Here is a 20,916-nt window from a genome sequence, read left to right as displayed (position 1 = left end):
GTTTTTTCTACAAATTCAGAAACTTACTGCCACTTTGTCAACACTTGTTTCAAAGCACCAACAAAATATGTGTTTGGTGTACAACTTCTTAAAATTAGAAATCACCCATTAGTTCATGGATTGAAAAAAAGGGATGGTGTTGCGTGGAAGGTATAAAACGGCAAGAGTTCGCTTAACTTTCATAAACTTGTGGCCTGATATTTTCTCTCCTCTGTAGTTATGTAGGCTCTTCTGGGCATCCTTTTCTTAAGAGGTCAGTTTCATCACAGTTAAATACTTGTTATGCTGTGTACTCCTTGGCTGCGATGAGCTGACAGAACTCACGCAAGAAATCCTCAGCTACCTTTATATCAGAACTCGCTGCTTCTCTATACCTGACGACGCTATGAACACCAGTACTCTTCTTGAAATAATCGATCCAGCCACAACTGGCCATAAATGCTGATGTCTCCTCCATCGATGTTCCAGGGTTCTGCTTCAGGAGATCCCCATACGGATCTCATGCTTTCTCGCAGATGATGGTCTCCGTAATCGTATCCCCTGGAAGTTGCTTCACATTGATCCACAGGAGAAACAATTTTTCCATCTCTTCATGGACAGATGTGTGTAGTTATGGCCCTTTGCTGTTGTAATGGCCTTCATCTTGTCCTTTTTCTTCAGATTGGTGGTGTGCTTCGGTTGTATTGACGTGCTATATTCACTACACACACCCCTCTCTCGTGTTTATCAATGATTTCCTTCTTCAAGTCTATCATAATCAGCTTTTTCGTCTTTTCTGCATGGTCCTTTGCACTAACATTTTTGAGATCCATGGCTAACACAAATAATTATTATTAAATAATTGTAAAAAAAAAGCACAGAACTAAACAAAAACAGTGGGAAATACACAACAGGGATGCTGCCACAGCGAGATAAAAACATCAACTGAGCGGGCAGAGGCTGCACTTGTTGGGAGAGTGTATGTGAGCTCGTGCTGACTGGCAGTCACTTGTATGAAACTCGTTCATACTGCAGATTTCCACTCTTTCTTCAAGATGAAAATTTGCCCAAGCCTCTGCTCGTACAGCAAATTATTCATACTATGGTGCACTGCACTCAGACTGCAAGGTTCTACTGTGTGTGTATGTATATATATATAATAATAATAATAATAATATGAAGGAATATTATTCCAAACTTACAGCGAAAAATTCAATTTAGAAATACTAAATCAAATTTCACAAAATATAATTTATATATATATATATATATATAAATTAGAAAAAACCCACTTTTTATCAATTCAATAATGAAAAAATTAAATTATGCCATTTAGAAAAAATTACATCTGATAGAAGGATTAAAATAAGATAAAACATATAACAATGATTAAGTAATGTGCAAAATAATAAATATAACGTATTAATATATATAATATATATATATATATATTATATTATATATATATATATTATAATTATAATATAATATATATATATAGATTCTATATATATATATATATATATATATATATATATATATATATATTATATATATATATAGATAGATAGATAGATAGGCGCGGGCATGGCTGTGTGGTTAGGGAGCTTGCTTCCCAACTACATGGTTTCAGGTTCAGTCCCACTGTGTGGCACTTTGGGTAGGTGTCTTCCGCTATAGCCCCGAGTCGACCGAAGCTTTGTGATTGAATTCGGTAGGTGGAAGTTACTGCCGTGTGTGTATATGTGCGTGTAGGTGCTCAGTGCCTCTCCGAAAGAGAGAGAGAGAGAGGGATATAGATATATATATATATATATGTGCGTGTGTATGTGTGGTGGTGTGTGTGTGTGTGTGTGTTCATGTGCATGTACTTATTGGTATGGTTGTATACCTTTGAGAAACTGAAGAGGAATTTTTTTGATGATCACTTTCCACTTAAATATTATGATGTTAACCATCACAAAAGACACACCCAGGTATATAGCTACCCACTCTCATACTCTATTATTCTATTCAAGAAGTAACATCAACTCAGTGCACTGTCAATCCTATGAAATGGTGCACAGTTCCTATACTTCTTTCTTTCTTTCTTTTTTATCTTTATTTACTTATTTGTATTTTGACTCCTCTCAACTTGTATTGGATACTACTACTATTACCACTACTACTACTACTACTACTACTACTACTCCTACTACTACTACAACTACATCACCACCACCACCACCACCATCATCATCATCATCATCATCATCATCATCATTACTCATACAGTTCTATATTTAAGAGATGAGGAATTATGTACATTATTTACATTATTTACATTCGATGGATATTTGTCCTCATCTTGTTTGTTGTTAGCACAATGTTCGGTTGATATACCCTCCAGCCTTCTTCAGATGTCTTGGGGGAAATTTCAAACCTGGGTTCTCATTCCTAAGGTATTCTTCAATGTTATTGTTATTATTATTATTATTATTATTATTATTATTATTATTATTATTATTGTTCAGGTCACTATTTGGAATCGAACTCGGAATCTTGGGGTTAGTAGCCCGCACTCTTAACCATTATGCCATATGCCCGTGGGCATATGAATGGGAAAGGAAGGTGTGATAGATGAATAAGAAAGGAAGGGGTGATGGTAAACTGGTGGGATGGTGAACATTCAAAACTGAAAAAGAAAGTCAAACAACGTTTCAACTCTGTGTGTGTATGTGTGTGCTTGTGCAAAGGAAGTATGTGAATGTATGTGAACATTGACAAGTGTATTAATTTGATTTACCATCCATATTTATATATAAAATACTACAATTATCCGTCATTTTTGACAGCACAGGGCCAGCTAGTTAATAAATAAAACATTATAAATATAACTTCATTCACAGGGCCAGGACTACTCATGACCTGTTGGATCACTGGGAAACTCTGAGTTTCCCAGCAATGGAGTTTTGTTTTGTGGGTTTTTTCTTTTCCAGGTTATTTTGCAAGCGTTCAACAAATGTGACATCGAAATCACAGGTAAATGGTTCCTTTCCCCAGAAAAAGAAAGATTAGGCTGCTATTTCTTGCATGCCCTGCTACCACGTAACAGGTATTTTGTGTCCTCTATCACAAATAGCTGTTACATGGTCGCAGGGCGTGTTAGAAATAGCAGCCAAATACGTTGAACGCACTCAAAAAAGCCCTATGGAAAAACCTATTTCTTACCGAGGTTATGAACAGGTCTTTTACAAAATATTTACCATAGTTTTAAAGTCAATTTCACTTTAGAATATTTTCTAAATATGCCAAAAAAAAATCTTTGTAACGGTATTTACTTGAAAATAACTTTAAAAAACATTAAAATATTGTCTGTTTAATGAAAGCTGAAATATAAATACTTACTGTATAAACAACTTACAAATTTGAAATCACATTCACTTAAGAATATTTTGAAATGATTAAAATATTGTGTTTAAAAAGCAAATACAGAAACATTCACTGTAAAAAAAATCGTATTTTTTTATTGTCAATTCAGTCTAATAGAAAGATAAGAGTTTCTTCCATTCCAGGATGAAGATTATTTTCGGAACATCTTCCTATTATGCACCGTTTTGGATATTTGTACCTCCAAAATCTCTAATATCTTAAAAACCACCCTACCAATTTACATGAAACTTGTTTCATACCATTCGTATTAACATTTCAGGGTACTCTTAATTCATAGTATTTTCCCATTATGCACCAGTTTCACTGGGTAACATTGCAAGCAAGCAAGATCCAAACTGACTTTTAATGTAGTCTATTTGCTCTTATCTTTCCCTTTCCTTCTTCCTTTTGTTTATACTGTATGCTCTTGTTTTTCACTCTGATGAAGATCTGTTGCCTTAATTCGAATGCCCTATGAAGATGGTGAATTTTATTCTTGCATTTATGTATAGAGATTCCATTTGGCAATCTGATCAGTAACAGTCCTAAGATATGTTATGTCACCTATTTTGTTATGTCATGTTTTATATCAAAAAATAAGAGATAAATATGGTCCAATCGATTGGTGTGTGGTTAATCTGTGGTTTTCCCCATTTTCTAATTATATGCATTTATTTTATATGTTTATATATATATATATATATATATATAATATATATATATATATATATATATATATATACATAAGTATATATAGGAGTGGGTGTGTGGTAAGTAACTTGCTCACTGACCACATGACTCCAGGTTCAGTCCCACTACGCGGCACCTTGGGCAAGTGTTTTCTTCTATAGCCTGATGCCAACCAAAGCCTTGCGGATTTGGTAGACAGAAACTGAAAGAAGCCTGGGGCATATATATATATATATATATATATATATATGTATATATAAGTGTATATTTGTATACATGTGTGTTTGTGTGTGTGTGTGGTGTCGACATCACTTTGACAACCATGCTGGTGTTTACATCCCCGTATATGGCAGTCGGCAAAGACTGTCCTGGACTTGACATGCTCAATTAGCAGTGCCCCAGCATGCCACAGCCAATGACGAATCAAGTAAGAATATATATATATATATATCCACACTAATATATATATAGTTCAGGTAGAATAGATTAATATCTATATATCTAATATAAAGACTGCCCCAAACGCTGGCAGCTGACCGCCAACGGAACAGCTGACGTGAAATTACGTGCAAATGGCTGAAAGAAATATTAATATCTATAATAACACAGATATATATTATACAAGTACATATTTTATATATAGATATATAAGTTCTTTAAGGAGGTATATATTATATATGTATATATATATATATATATATATATATATATATATGTATTCTATATAGATATGTATATCTATGCACGTAAAAAGCACCCACTACACTCACGGAGTGGTTCGCTGTTAGGAAGGGCATCCAGCCGTAGAAACATTGCCAAATCAGACTGGGCCTGGTGCAGCCTTCTGGCTTCCCAGACCCCAGTTGAACCGTCCAACCCATGCTAGCATGGAAAGCGGACGCTTAAACGATGATGATGATGATGATGATGATGTGTATACTATATATATTATATATATATATATATATATATATATAACTTTTACAAGAAGAGTGAAAGTGACTTCAAAGCCTCGACCAGCTAGTCTTCATAAAAGGTAGAGTCCATCAAAGGCTAGAAGGCGGAAACTTCGAATTTTTTCCTCTCTTCTTGTATAAGTTCGATAAACATGTACTCTGCAAAACTGTACTGAGTAATTCTTCAGTTTAATGTTAAATTGTTTCTATATATAACTTGACATAAAAGCAAGTATTAATACCTATCTACCAATTTATCTATCTATCAATGTGTATGTAGTATATGTATATATATATTGGAAGCAGTTGGCTCAGTGGTTAGAGTGTTGGGCTCACAGTCGTAAGGTAGTGAGTTCAATTCCTGGACTGGGCTGTGTGTTGTGTTCTTGAGCAAGACACTTTATTTTATGTTGCTCCAGTTCACTCAGCTGCAGAAATGAATTGCAACATCATTGGTGCCAAGTTGCATGCCTTTGCCTTTCCCTTGGATAACATCGGTCACATGGAGAGGGAAGGCTGGTATGCATGGGTGACTGCTGTTCTTCCATAAACAACCTTGCCTGGACTTGTGCCTTGGAGAGTAACTTTATAGGTGCAATCCCATGGTCAATCATGACCGAAAGGGGTCTTTACCCTTTACCTTTAAATATCTTATAATATATATATATATATATATATATATATATATATAATATATATATATATATATATATATATATATATATATATAACGATAAACGTCACCCTTTTCAAGCCTAGCCAGGCTCATGGGCCTGGTTTCCCGGTTTCTGTGGCATATGTGCCCCCCCCCCAGCTGGACGGGACGCCAGCCCATCGCAGTGTTACACAAGAAATAGGAAGAGAGACTGAGAGAAAGTTGTGGCGAAAGAGTACAACAGGGGTTGCTACCACCCCCTGCCATGGTCTTGTGGAACTTTAGGTGTTTTCGCTCAATAAATACACACAACGCCCAGTCTGGGAATCAAAACCACGATCCTCCAACTGCGAGTCCGCTGTCCTAACCACTGGGCCATTGCCCAGTGGTTATATACATATTGATGCAGTCATGGCTGTGTGGTAAGAAGCTTGCTTCCCCAAGCACATGATTCTAAGTTCAGTCTCATTGCATAGCATTTTGGGCAAGTGTCTTCTACTGCAGCCCTAGATTATCTGAAGCCTTGTAAATGAATCTGGTTGGTAGAAACTAAAAGAAGCTAGTCATATATGTGTGTGTATGTGTGTCTGTTTTTGTCCCCCCTTACTGACATCCAGTGTTGCTTTGTTTACATTCCTTTTACTTGGCAGTTCAGCTAAAGAACAAATAGAATAAGTACCAGGCTTTAAAAAAATAAGTTCTGGTAGTAATTTGTTCGATTAAAGCATCTTCCAGGTGGTGCTCCAGCATGGTCACAGTCTAATGACTCAAACAAGTAAAAGATGAAAAGTATAAGAGAATACAATATTTGTGTGTGTGTGTTTTGTTGGTAATAGTGTGTGTATAATTCATATTCAATAGTATATATATATATATATATATATATATTATAATATATATATAACATACACGTACATACATCCATGTATATATGTGTATATGTATATATATATATACACACACACATACATACATATATATTGTGTATATGTAGATATATATATATACTATATATATATATATATATATACGGACGCTAAATGATGATGATGATGATGATGATATATACACATACATACATATATATGCACACATACATACATACACACATACACACACACGAACATACATACATACAAAAACATACATATATATATATATATATATATATACATACATACAAACATATATATAATATATATATATATATATACATACATACAAACATATATATAATATATATATATACATATACATATCCCAAGTTACATCCTTTATATTAAAAGTAGCTGTAGTCATTTGCTAGAAATCAATAAAATAAATACTAGACTGAGATAAGCATTTGAGGTTTGATACGATCAACTAAAACCCTTTGAGGCAGAGTCCCAGTGTGATTGCAGTCCAGTGACTGAAATCAATAAAAAGATTAAAAGAATAGCGATTTTGAATAAACACGAAAACCAATTTTTATTGGGGTTAGGTATAGGGAGCTGTATTGACGACAGTACATCACTAACAGCATCAATCCAGGATGTTACGATAAATAAATTTAACTCTAATGGGGTCTGAACTTGGATGTGAGAAAGCTGTAGCTAAGTGCTACCATGCATTTAGTTCAGGGCTTTGATATTACAGGTATTCCTGTTAAGGCGGCGAGCTGGCAGAAACTTTAGCATCCCAGGTGAAATGCTTAGTGGTATTTCATCTGCCGCTACATTCTGAGTTCAAATTCCGCCGAGGTCGACTTTGCCTTTCATCCTTTCGGGGTCGATAAATTAAGTACCAGTTACGCACTGGGGTTGATGTAATCGACTTAATACCTATGTCTGTCCTTGTTTGTCCTCTCTGTGTTTAGCCCCTTGTGGGTAGTAAAGAAATAGGTATTTTTGTTACCCCAGTGTTACAAGTTCATGAACCTCGAATTAGTTAGTTACTTAATTGTTTTTGTTGCTGATATTGGTAAAAGTTAATCTACAGAGATGAACCTTATACCTGAAACCAATATAGGTAAATAGACCAAGAAACTGAGACAAATTTAAATGACTTTGGCAAAGGCAACAGCATTGGTGCATCTCTAGTGATGAGGCATGAAGAGAAACAGCCAACTTATTGACTAGTAAGACAATTATTTAAGTGTTCGTCAAACAGTAAATTCATGATAATCAGCATCATCATCAACATTGTCATCATCATTATCATCATCATCATCATCATCATCAATTTATGTTCATTTTCCATGCTGGTTGTCATGAATCAGTTTTTTTTTTCAGAGTTATTGCCTTCCTTATTTTTTTATTGCCCACAAGGGGCTAAACATAGAGGGGACAAACAAGGACAAACAAAGGGATTAAGTAGATTACCTCGACTCCAGTGCATAACTGGTACTTAATTTATCGACCCCCGAAAGGATGAAAGGCAAAGTCGACCTTGGCAGAATTTGAACTCAGAACGTAACAGCAGACAAAATACCTATTTCTTTACTACCCACAAGGGGCTAAACACAGGACAAACAAGGACACACAAAGGGATTAAGTCGATTATATCGACCCCAGTGCATAACTGGTACTTAATTTATCGACCCCGAAAAAATGAATGGCAAAGTCGACCTCGGCATAATTTGAACTCAGAACGTAACAGCAGACAAAATACTGCTAAGCACTTCGCCCAGGACGCTAACGTTTCTGCCACCTCACCACCTTGAGTTATAGCCTTCCTTAATGAGTTAAAGGACTATATTTGATTCATACATTCCAGAGTTCCTATGGCCCTAATACCATCCACTTTACAGAGTGTACTGGATGTTTTATCATAGCATTAACACTAGAGATGTTGTCAAGTCTTCTGCAAGATTGATGGTTCCTCTTGATTTCACACTATTTCTACTCATTCGCTGTGCATTTTCTTCTTGCACCAGCACTAATGAAATTGCCTTCTTCCCTGCCATACTAAGCCATACTAAATTGTTCTTACTTCTCCAATGTGTCTTCATTTGCTCCAAGTAAAAAACCAAGATTCTAGTGATTTATATAAAAACTGAACAAGATTAACCATGATATTTACTTTCATTCCTATATAATCCAAAATAAATTCCAATTGGTGGTCAACTTTCACTTTCATTCTTCAGGAATCAATGGAGTAAACGCCAGTCAAGTACTGGCATAGATTTCATTGATTGCTCTCTCTTCCTTAAAATTACTGACCTTTTGCCAATGTTAAGAATTGGAATGTGGTGATTGGACATGGCCGTTTGGACACTAGCAATTTACCATGGCTGACTGGACAGGGAGAGAATCCATAGGACCAATGGTCTACACAGCTAGTGTGTATGTGTGTGTGTGTGCGTGTGTGTGTCTGAATGTGTGTACATATGCTACATAGTGTATGTATATATATTATACATACACACACACACACATATACATACATATCCAAACATGCCATATATATATGTATATATATATATATATATATATATATATATATATATATATATATATATATTATATCTATATGTATATATATATATATATATGTATATATATATATGTATGTATATATATATGTAATATATATATATATATATATATAATATATAAGATATTATATATATATACATATATATATACATACATATATAATTACATATATATATATATATATATATATATATATATATACATATATATATACATACATATATATATATACATATATATATATATAATATACATATATATATATATATATATTATATATATATGTAATATATATATATATTATGTATATATATATATGTATGTATATATCTATGTATATATATATATATATATATATATATATATATATATATATATATATATATATATACTGTAAATCCTTGAGTATAATCCGCATTTTTTTTCCCAAAATTTAAAGGCCAAAATCCCTATTGTGTATATATATACGAGGTTAAAAATGAAAAATATTTTCTAAGCATTGACCGAATCACTGTTTGCTGTCCGGCAATGTTTATTCAGAGGCATTTTGTGGTGTCGGGCGTGAAAATAGCTTAAGCTAAGCCTGAAAGCAATGAAGTCATAAAAGAATCATCCATAACTTGCAGGAAACAACATTTATTAAAATAAAAGTATTCAGAACACAGAATAACATATAACAAAAACAATTTGCAAACATATTTACATTCCCATATAACAGTTAAAAACATCACCATTATTGTACTACGCATGCACGGAAGTATTTGTTCGACTAGGTGCTGCTGGCTTCATTACGCACGACTCAAGTTAGAGAAGGGGTGCATATTATACACAAGGTTTAGGTTTTTAGAGGTACTGCCCCCTAAAAATTCCCTGCGTATTATACTCAAGGGCGGACTATACTCAAGGATTTATGGTATATATATATATATATATATATATATATATTCAATCACACCTGTACCTCCCCATATATATATATATGTGTGTGTGTGTGTGTATAGTCACGTACAGGTGTGGCTGAATGGATAAGTAACTTGCTTCCTAACCACATGGTCACAGGTTCACTCCAACACTATGTCACCTAGCACGAGTATTCTCTACTAAAGCTCAGGCTGGCCTTGTGAGTGGATTTGATAGATGGAAACTGAAAAATAACCTGCATATATATATGCATGTATGTGCGTGTTTGTGAGTGTGTTTGTGTGTGTGTGCATGTGCATGCATGCATATTACCATTTCCTTGCCTTGACATTGTGTTACTGTTGTAAATGAGCCCTATTTTTATATAGACAGTGTCCTTCATTTCCAATCTTCCGTGAAAACATGTTTGGCTAGGGGGAAATATTACCTATTTCTTTACTACCCACAAGGGGCTACACACAGAGGGGACAAACAAGGACAGACAAACGGATTAAGTCGATTATATCGACCCCAGTGCATAACTGGTACTTATTTAATTGACCCCGAAAGGATGAAAGGCAAAGTCGACCTCGGCGGAATTTGAACTCAGAACATAGCGGCAGACGAAATACTGCTAAGCATTTTGTCCGGCGTGCTAACTAACGTTTCTGCCAGCTTGCCGCAGGGGAAAATATTACCTTACTTATAAACAGGTGAGGATTGGCAACAAGAAGGGTTTCTAGTCATAGATTATTTGCCTTAAAGAATTCTGTCAAACTCATGCTAGCATGGAAAAGTCCATGTTAAAATGATGATGATGATGATGATGATGATGATGATGATGATGATGACATTGATGAGGATATACAGTCCCAAGACATTTCCACAATGGTGACTATTGTCATCTTATCATTCCAATAGTATTATATTTAATAATTACATGTCACCTGATTTGACAGCAGCAAATGTTAATTATGTAATTTGCATTATGTATCCAATGGTCACCTTATGTTAATGAATTGTACATGAGATGGGGGTAATTAGATATCTTCTAAGCAATCTCTCATGCCTCCCCTCTGCCCACTCACTCTTTCTCTCTTTATATATATATATTTATGTATATATAACTACATTTATATATAAATACATACACACATGTATACAGAGAAAGATAGAGAGAGAGAGAAAGAGACAGAGACACAGAGTGAGGGAGAGACACACACACACACAGACAGACAGACAGAGACAGAAAGAGAAATAGAGAGAGAGGGAGAGAGAGACATATATACATACATACATACATACATACATACATACATACATACATCATCATCATCATCATTTAACATCTGCCTTCCATGCTGGCATGGGTGGAATATTTATATAGTCATTTAAAACCCCATAATTTAGGAAAAGGATGCCCTCATATATATGTCAATAGAGCAGGTTTATTAAAGTTCTCAATGAAGAGCATGTGGTACTAGTTGACCATTTTGTGATCTTACATCCAGTTTTAGTACCCAGTGTAAAACCAATTAGTTAGATCAGCTGTAATAAATCTATAATATTTTATACTTTAATTAGTTTATATATAAATGGGCGAATGATTGGCCTTATGTATAGATGTGTGAATGTGTGTATATGTATATATATTCACATATATGTACTAATACTATGAATCTCACTGATGATGGCTACGTATTCATTACAGAGCCTGAAATCATTCTGTATGGGATTATCTGCTTAGCCTTTTAACATATAATTTAATGGATGATTTAATGGATAATCTATTTAATGGATAATTTAATGGGTGATGTAAGGTCCATTCGATGATGATGATATATGTATATGTGAGTATACACACACACACATGCATGCACACACACACACACATGCACACACACACACACATGCACACACACACACACATGCACACACACACACGCACACACACACACGTGTGTCTCTGTGTGCGCATTGTTAACATTCTTTATATAAACATGAAATATCAGCAAACAATGTCGAAATCTTATCCATGTGCTTACATGATTTGACGCACCAACAAGTTACAAGATTTGTCTTTTGCATGTGTATGAGTGTGCAGCATATGCATGTGTGTATGCGTAGAGTACCTGGTATCTAGTAAGACGGCTAGACACACAGCTCAAACATGCATACACCTGCATATGTGCATATATGCTTGTGAAAGGATCAACATAGATTTTCAATGAATGGTGTCTCATCAACTATGTACAGTAATAAAAGACACACACCCCAACGGGTCGTTATTTATTTAGTTGATTAAAGAATTAATCAATACACAACAAGATGCATGTGTGTGTCTGTGTGTCTGTGTTTGTCCCCCTAGCATTGTTTGACAACCGATGCTGGTGTGTTTATGTCCCCCGTTACTTAGCAGTTCGGCAAAAAGAGACCGATAGAATAAGTACTGGGCTTACAAAAGAATAAGTCCTGGGGTCGAGTTGCTCGATTAAAAAAGGCGGTGCTCCAGCATGGCCGCAGTCAAATGACTGAAACAAGTAAAAGAGAAAGAGAGTAAGAGTAAGAACAACCATGAAACGTGTGTGTGTGTGTGCATGCGTGTGTGTGTTCATGCATGTGTGTGTGTGCAAGGCATGGCTGTGTGGTTAAGAAGCTTGCTTTGCAACCATGTGCTTTCGGGTTCAGTCCTACTATACAACACCTTGGGCAAGTGCCTTCTACTTAAGTCTTCAGCTGACCAATACCTTATCAGTGAATCTGGTCTACCAGAACAGTATGGAAGTTTGAGATATGTACATGTGTGTGCCTTTGTGTCTCTGTCCATCACCCCTAACAATAGACAGCCGTTGTTGTTTTGTTTACATCCCTGTAACTTTGCAGTCCACCCAAAGGGAGTAAAAGAATAAGTACTAGGATGGAACCGTTTGACTAAGACCCTTCAAGGCAGCACCTCGGTATGACCACAGCTCAATGATTGAAACAGGTTAAAAATAAATTAAAGATATTATACAAAATAAAGGAATATGTAAATATATGACAATAATATAAATAATAATAATAATAATAATAATAATAATAATAATAATAATAATAATAATAATAATAACAATCATAATAATAATATAATAATAATAATAATAATATTCAGGGACCTTTTGAGCAGGATGGGCTACTCAACCAGAAGAAAATTCTAACTGGGCCCCACCTGCAAGGTCATGCGCTGTTTATCTTGATATGAGATCACCATGTCACACACATATCGTTGTGATGCGTGTATCTGGTGTACCCTTATCAGATGGGTAGTCGTGATGAGTATACTGGGCTTTGTATATTTGTACCCCAGTGTCACTTTGATGGCATGCACTGCTCTGTCACTCAATAATAATAATATAATAATAATAATAATAATAACAGTGGTTTCAGGTTTTGGTGATTTTGTGGTGAAGTATTGGTCAATACCTATTTCTTTATTGCCCACAGGGGGAGCTCAACACAGAGGGGACAAACAACGACAGACATAGGTATTAAGTCGATTACATCGACCCCAGTGCGTAACTGGTACTTAATTTATCGATCCCGAAAGGATGAAAGGTAAAGTCGACCTCGGCGGAATTTGAACTCACAACGTAACAGCAGACGAATACGGCTACGCATTTCGCCCGGCGTGCTAACGCTTCTCCCAGTTAGCCGCCTTACTGCTATTGGTCAATACCTTTGATCTGAGTACTTAACTGGCACTGTGTTTCATTGGCCCTGCAAGGAAGATGGGCAAAGTTGACGCTGATGGGATTTGAACTTAGAGTGTAATGAGTCAGAAGAAATTCCTCTTGGTACTCTACCAATCCACCACCATTGCAATTTCTAACAAAGAGAGAAAGTCCGGGATTTGTGGAGGGGGAGGAGGAACACTCAGCATATACCAGTGTGTGTGTGCATGGCTGTGTATGTGTGTGTGTGTGTGTTGATGCTCTTTACTCTTTTTACTCTTTTACTTGCTTCAGTCATTTGACTGCGGCCATGCTGGAGCACCGCCTTTAGTCGAGCAACTCGACCCGGGACTTATTCTTTTTGTAAGCCCAGTACTTATTCTATCGGTTTCTTTTGCCGTACCACTAAGTAACGGCGACGTAAACACACCAGCATCGGTTGTCAAGCAATGCTAGGGGGGACAAACACAGACACACAAACACACCCACACATATATATATACATATATACGACGGGCTTCTTTCAGTTTCCGTCTACCAAATCCACTCACAAGGCATTGGTCGGCCCGAGGCTATAGTAGAAGACACTTGCCCAAGATGCCACGCAGTGGGACTGAACACGGAACCATGTGGTTGGTAAACAAGCTACTTACCACACAGCCACTCCTATACATTTCTTTTACTCTTTTACTTGTTCCAGTCATTAGACTGCTGCCATGCTAGGGCACCACCTTAATGCATTTTAGTAGAATGAATCGATCCCAGTACTTTATTTGTTTTGTATGTGTATGCAACCGAGATGGTGGACAGCACATATTCTTCTGATTGGTTCACACTACACCTGTTACTCAGGTATGATGGCAAAGTAAATTAAGGGAGGTAACTTTCACATGAGTTAAAATGGACCCATAAATAAAATGGACCCATGGATAAAACAAAAAACTTCAATCCAAAATCCTTGGCTAATTTAAGAGTCATTAGACATTGGAGCAACCATGAACACCAGGAAATTGTTGATTTTACGATGACGCTAACTGGGTTTGAACACATGGTGAGGTATCTTCTGCAGTGTTAGATGACCTCATGGGCCTATGCATATATATATATATACTGCACACACTCTGAAGCAAAGAAGGAGCTGAGAGAGAATATTTAAATATGATGGATTAAGAGTAATACATAGTATTAGGCGCAGGAGTGGCTGTGTGGTAAGTAGCTTGCTAACCAACCACATGGTTCCGGGTTCAGTCCCACTGCATAGCATCTTGGGCAAGTGTCTTCTGCTATAGCCCCGGGCCGACCAATGCCTTGTGAGTGGATTTGGTAGACGGAAACTGAAAGAAGCCTGTCGTATATATGTATATGTATATGTTTGTGTGTCTGTGTTTGTTCCCCTAGCATTGCTTGACAACCGATGCGGGTGTATTTACGTCCCTGTCACTTAGCGGTTCGGCAAGGGAGAACGATAGAATAAGTGCTGGGCTTACAAAGTGTGAGTCCCGGGGTCGATTTGCTTGACTGGGGGCGGTGCTCCAGCATGGCTGCAGTCGGGTGACTGAAACAAGTAAAAGAGTAAAAGAGTAAAGAGTAGAAATGCACAAGATACAGATAGAAATAAAAAGAAGTTATTGGGGTGCTTAACAAATTAAATCTTAAACTGACAAGCTAATCTAATATTAATTATCTAAATATTGCAATAATTCTCCACTTCTTCAAACGCTACTTGTGTCATAAGCCAAATGACAATATTGCTTATATAAACAAAGACTTAATTACCTTATATCTGTATATATCTAAAGCTGAAGTTGTCTGTGTATGGCAGGTTTGGTAGCCTTCAACAAACACTATCGCCTCTGAGACCCTGCAGCGCAAGTTGACCAAAATTTAGAGCATGATAGTAGAAGGCTTGCTCTTCCTTCTGTAGAAGAAAAATTTCAAATCGGACCATGTTAACACCAAAAATTATTTACATCAAAAAGGTGCTTTTTTTCTATGAAAATTCCTATTTTTTATGACTTTTTGACTGCTGTGTCGCCATTTTTCGGTGTATTTCAACCAGAAAAATGTTCAGTTAAAGAGAATAACAAGCTACATAATGCAAAATTTTAACTATTCAAAAATTCCAATTCTAAAGGGTCAAAAACAAACCCGAGCAACGCCGGGCGATACTGCTAGTAACTTGTTAAACATGTCACAAGCAACATCAGCAGTTAAGAGTATATTTGATAAGGCCATTCTATGATAGAATAATATACCAAAAGAATGCACTTGCAATAAAAAATATAAGTTATATAGACCCAATGGTATCCATTCAAACAAGCAGATATAAAAACAGAAAAATTGCATGACTGAATCCACTATTTAATGTGAATGTAACCATAATTATTGTCAGATACTTTTCAACTCTTGTAAACTAACACTTTCTCATAGATATCGCAAAACCTTCAACAGGAATTATATCAAGGTTAGCTATAGTTGTTTAGTTAATATATAGGTGTAGGAGTGGCTGTGTGGTAAGTAGCTTGCTTACCAACCACATGGCTCCGGGTTCAGTCCGACTGCGTGGCACCTTGGGCAAGTGTCTTCTGCTATAGCCTCAGGCCGACCAAAGCCTTGTGAGTGGATTTGGTAGACAGAAACTGAAAGAAGCCTGTCATATATCTATGTGTGTGTGTGTATGTGTGTTTGTGTGTATGTGTGTGTGCCTGTTTGTCTGTGTTTGTCGCCCCCACCATCACTTGACAACCGATGTTGGTGTGTTCACGTCCCCGTAACTTAGTGGTTTGGCAAAAGAGATCAATAAATAAGTACTAGGCTTACAAAGAATAAGTCCTGGGGTCGATTCGTTCGGCTAAAGGCGATGCCCCAGCATGGCCACAGTCAAATGACTGAAACAAGTAAAAGAGTAAAAGAATAAGATCACAAATACTGAGGCATAATGAAGTAATCAGAAACAATGGACAATTAACCCAAAATGGATGCAGTTTCAGAAGTGCAACCAACTGTATTTTGGACTAAGAAATTCTTCAAAATGGAAGCTAGTTTACAAAGTTTCAAGTACTGATGCAAAATAAATGTAAATCTGGGCGATCTTACAGTACAAGTACCATAACTGTCAATTATAAACCCACGTGGGTTTGTTTACATTTCTGAAGAAAAAAGAAACCCTTTTCTCCCACCCGTAACCCTAACCCTAACACAAGCCCTAACCCTAACTCTAACCCTAATCCTAATCCCCCATATATAAAAAGAAAAAAACTTTGCGGAGAGTGACGATCTTCTTCTTCAAATGTAAACAAACACACATGGCAGCCATGGTACTTGTACCGAAAGATGGTCTAAATCTGTCTTACCGATGTACATAACTGTACACACGTGAACAATTTGTGCATATGTTGAATAAATTGTCATGATTTGCAGGTGATTTATCATGGGGAATGACGGCTCATCAAACAATGAACTCACACTAACATAAGCTGAAAGGCTGCACCAGAAGGACGTAATCCCTGCTCCATTAAACACCATATGTACACATGCACACATGATGCATCATGGTGGTATTTGGCATAGTAAATAGATAATCAGGGAGAGATAAATACAATCCTAATTTGATACACATTAAACAATAAATTACTACAAATTCACTATGACCACATGAATTAACTATCATCATCATCATCATCGTTTAACATCCGCTTTCCATGCTAGCATGGGTTGGACGGTTCAACTGGGGTCTGGGAAGCCAGGAGGCTGCACCAGGCTCCAGTCTGATCTGGCAGTGTTTCTACAGCTGGATGCCCTTCCTAACGGCAACCACTCCATGAGTGTAGTGGGTGCTTTTTACGTGCCACTGTCACAGGTGCCAGGTAAGGCTGGCATCGGCCATGATCGATTGGTGCTTTTTACGTGCCACCGGCACAGCGGCCATTCGAGGTGGCGCTGGCAACGGCCACGTTTGGATGGCTCTTTTATGTGCCACCGGCACTGGTATCACAACGACTCTAAAACCCAGCTTCAGTCATTATCCGAGGCGTACTTTATGAATAAGGCTTCTATTGAAATTGTCATATACATATACATATACATATACATATACAATATACATGTGTGCACGCACACATACACAAACACAACACACATGCATATACACACATGGATTGCATTTGTTCATTTCTGTATTCTTCTTATTTTCTCTGTTTGTGAGTGTGTGAGAGAGAGCACGCGCAGGTGAGTGAATATGCATGCACACGTACACACATACACAGACACGCACCAAGAGGAAGAATGCAAACCTTAGTAAATGCAAAGCCTGGCTTATCCCCCTTGAACCATATATATCTATAGCTATATAGCTATATAAATACACTAGCAGTATTGCCCGACGTTGCTCAGGTTTGTTTTGACCCTTTAGAATTGGAATTTTTGAAAAGTAAAAATTATCCATTATGTAGCTTGTTATTCTCTTTAAGTGAACATTTTTCTGGTTGAAATACACCGAAAAATGGCGACACAGTAGTAAAAAAAATCGTAAAAAATAGGGATTTTCATAGAAAAAAAGCACCTTTTTGATGTAAATAATTTTTGGTGTTAACATGGTCAGATTTGAATTTTTTCTTCTACGGAAGGAAGAGCAAGCTTTCTATCAAACTCTCAATTTTCGTCAACATGCGCCGCAGGGTCTTGGAGGAGATAGCGTTACTTGAAGGCTACTAAACCTGCCACACCCACAGACAACTTCAGCTTTATATATAGAGTGATATATACATTTGCGACGTTATTCTGTTTAGGGCGTTATTCCACATAACAATTTCATTATTTTAAACGATATCCGAGAACTTCACTCAAGCCATGTTGACATCTCATTGGCGTGAGACATGTAACAACAACAGGCCGATGTGAGATTTGGGCTATTTTATGAGGAAACCAAACTGTGGCGACCATTTTTGTTGTCAATATCTCCAATGAAAATTACATGTTCAAAGATCCAGGCATTAAACATTGTGTGTGTGTGTGTGTGTCTGTCTGTTTGTGTGTGTGTTAAGCTCAATTTGCAACCATGTGGTTTTGGTTTCAGTCCTACTGCATGGCACCTTGAGCAAGTGTCTTCTACTACAGTCCTGGGCCAAACAATAACTTGTGAATGAATACCTTGTGCATGAAAGCCCATCATACGTATGCATGTATGTATGTATGTGTGTATGTATGCATGTATGTATGTATATATGTATGTGTGTATGTATGCATGTATGTATGTATGTATGTATGTATGTATGTATGCTTGTATGTATGTGTATGCATGCATGTATGTGTGTATGTATGTATGTATGTATGTATGTATGTATAAGTGTGTGAGTGGGTGCACATGTGTGTATGTGTATGTATGTAAGCCTATGTGTGTGCCTGTGTGTCTTTGTGTTTGTATTCCACTCGTTTCTTTTTATGTTGCTATAGCTACATGACAATGCAAAAGAAACTGATTGAGTAAATAAAAAAAACAGCTTTACAAAACTAAGAACCAGTGTTGATTTTTTTTTTAACCGAGTTCTTCAAGGCTTCTGCACTAGCATGACCGCAGACAAATGAGTGAAACCAGTAAAAAATAGATGACAAAAGATATATACTTATAGACATACATCATACAGACATCATCATCATCATCATCATTATCACAATCATCATCGCCATCATCCTCATCATCATCACCATCGTTCTCCTCCACTTCAGGCCTGCATAATATATAATAGGAAGTGCAACAGTTACCTGAGACCTTCCTCGGTTAAAGCATAACATAGAGAGTAAAGACACCATACAGTCATGAATGGCCATGAGATTGCACCTAGAAAGTCACCCTCCAAGGCACAAGTCTGGGCAAGGTTGTTTTATAGAAGACCACCAGTCGCCCATGCATACCAGCCTTCCTTCTCCATGCCACCAATGTTATCCAGGGGAAAGGCATAGGTCGATAAAGTTTGGCTCCAGTGACATCACAACTCATTTCTACAGCTGAGTGATCTGAAGCAATTTGAAATAAAGTGTCTTGCTCAAGAACACAACACAAACTACTGAGCCATGCGCTTAAAGCATTATATATATACACTCCCTCCTCCTCTCTCCCCTCCTCTTCTCTCCCCCTCTCACTCTCCCCCCATCCCCCACAACCCCCACTCTACCCCAACCCACACCCCACCTGGGCTTTCCCCACTCTCGCCTTCCCCACCTCCCCACAACTTTACACCTACACATACATACACATATCACATCACAACACACCACCCACACACCCATCCCCACACCCACACATACATACACACACACGTCCAGACCACCAGCCCTCCTTCACACGCACATACATACTCTCTTATACACACACGCACCTTTGTGCTGGGGGCACCTTTGTTTTGGAAGTCACTTGACCCTGTTATCTTCCCTGACCACTGTCTGAAGTCAGGATGCCATGATAGATCGTTAGCTCCTACACGCATTTTTTTCTCTCCTTGTTTCTCTCTTTGTTTTTTTCTGTGTATCTTTCTGTCGAAGAGCGTAGGCTCGAAACATAAAAGACTTGTTTTATTTCTATTCCTGAGCGCCATACTAATACATTTGTTTGTTTGTACTCCACCTGCCTTCGTCTTTTGTTTATTTTCGTAAACCTTCCGTTTCTTACCTTCTAGTACTTCTATGTAATAATAATAATAACAATAATAATAATAATAATAATAATAATAATAATAATAATAATAATAATAACCCTTTCTACAGTATGGACAATTTCATAGGGATGATGAAGATAAGACGGACAGAGAAAAAAGATGGCTGCAGATGACTAAAAGTGAATTAAGATTGGAAACGGAGGCTCTATTCTGTGATGCCGAACTCTAATTCTGCACATAATGCTTAACAGTATTTCATTTGTCTGTACATCCTGAGTTCAAATTCTACTGGAGTTGACTTTGCCGTTCATCCTTATGGGGTCGATAAAATAAGTACCAGTTGATCATTGAGGTTGATGTCATCAACTTAACCCTCCACAGAATTGCTGGCCACGTGCCAGAATTTGGAACCATTATGACATAGAGGATATTTATTTTCCCAATACTCACAGTATTTAGACGTTACTCTGACCATATTGGCACCATCAC

General features: G+C 36.9%; 1 protein-coding gene and 1 long non-coding RNA gene across 11 annotated transcripts in view; both read left to right on the top strand.

Moving 5' to 3' along the window:
* The window catches only part of LOC118766061, a 27,758-nt gene extending 6,921 nt beyond the window's left edge, over positions 1 to 20,837 (top strand). Inside the window, exons 2-3 of the long non-coding RNA XR_005001992.1 lie at positions 7,373 to 7,489; positions 20,780 to 20,837. This is a non-coding gene — a long non-coding RNA (uncharacterized LOC118766061). The remainder of the gene's footprint in view (positions 1 to 7,372; positions 7,490 to 20,779) is intronic.
* The window catches only part of LOC115219531 (protocadherin-17-like), a 146,355-nt gene that overhangs the window by 74,342 nt on the left and 51,097 nt on the right, over positions 1 to 20,916 (top strand). The gene's annotated exons all lie outside the window — the stretch shown is intronic.

The sequence above is a fragment of the Octopus sinensis genome, linkage group LG14, assembly GCF_006345805.1.
Source record: "Octopus sinensis linkage group LG14, ASM634580v1, whole genome shotgun sequence".
Lineage (NCBI taxonomy): Eukaryota > Metazoa > Mollusca > Cephalopoda > Octopoda > Octopodidae > Octopus > Octopus sinensis.
The sequence above is the reverse complement of the archived record's forward strand: the minus strand, read 5'-3'. Positions and strand labels throughout refer to the sequence as shown.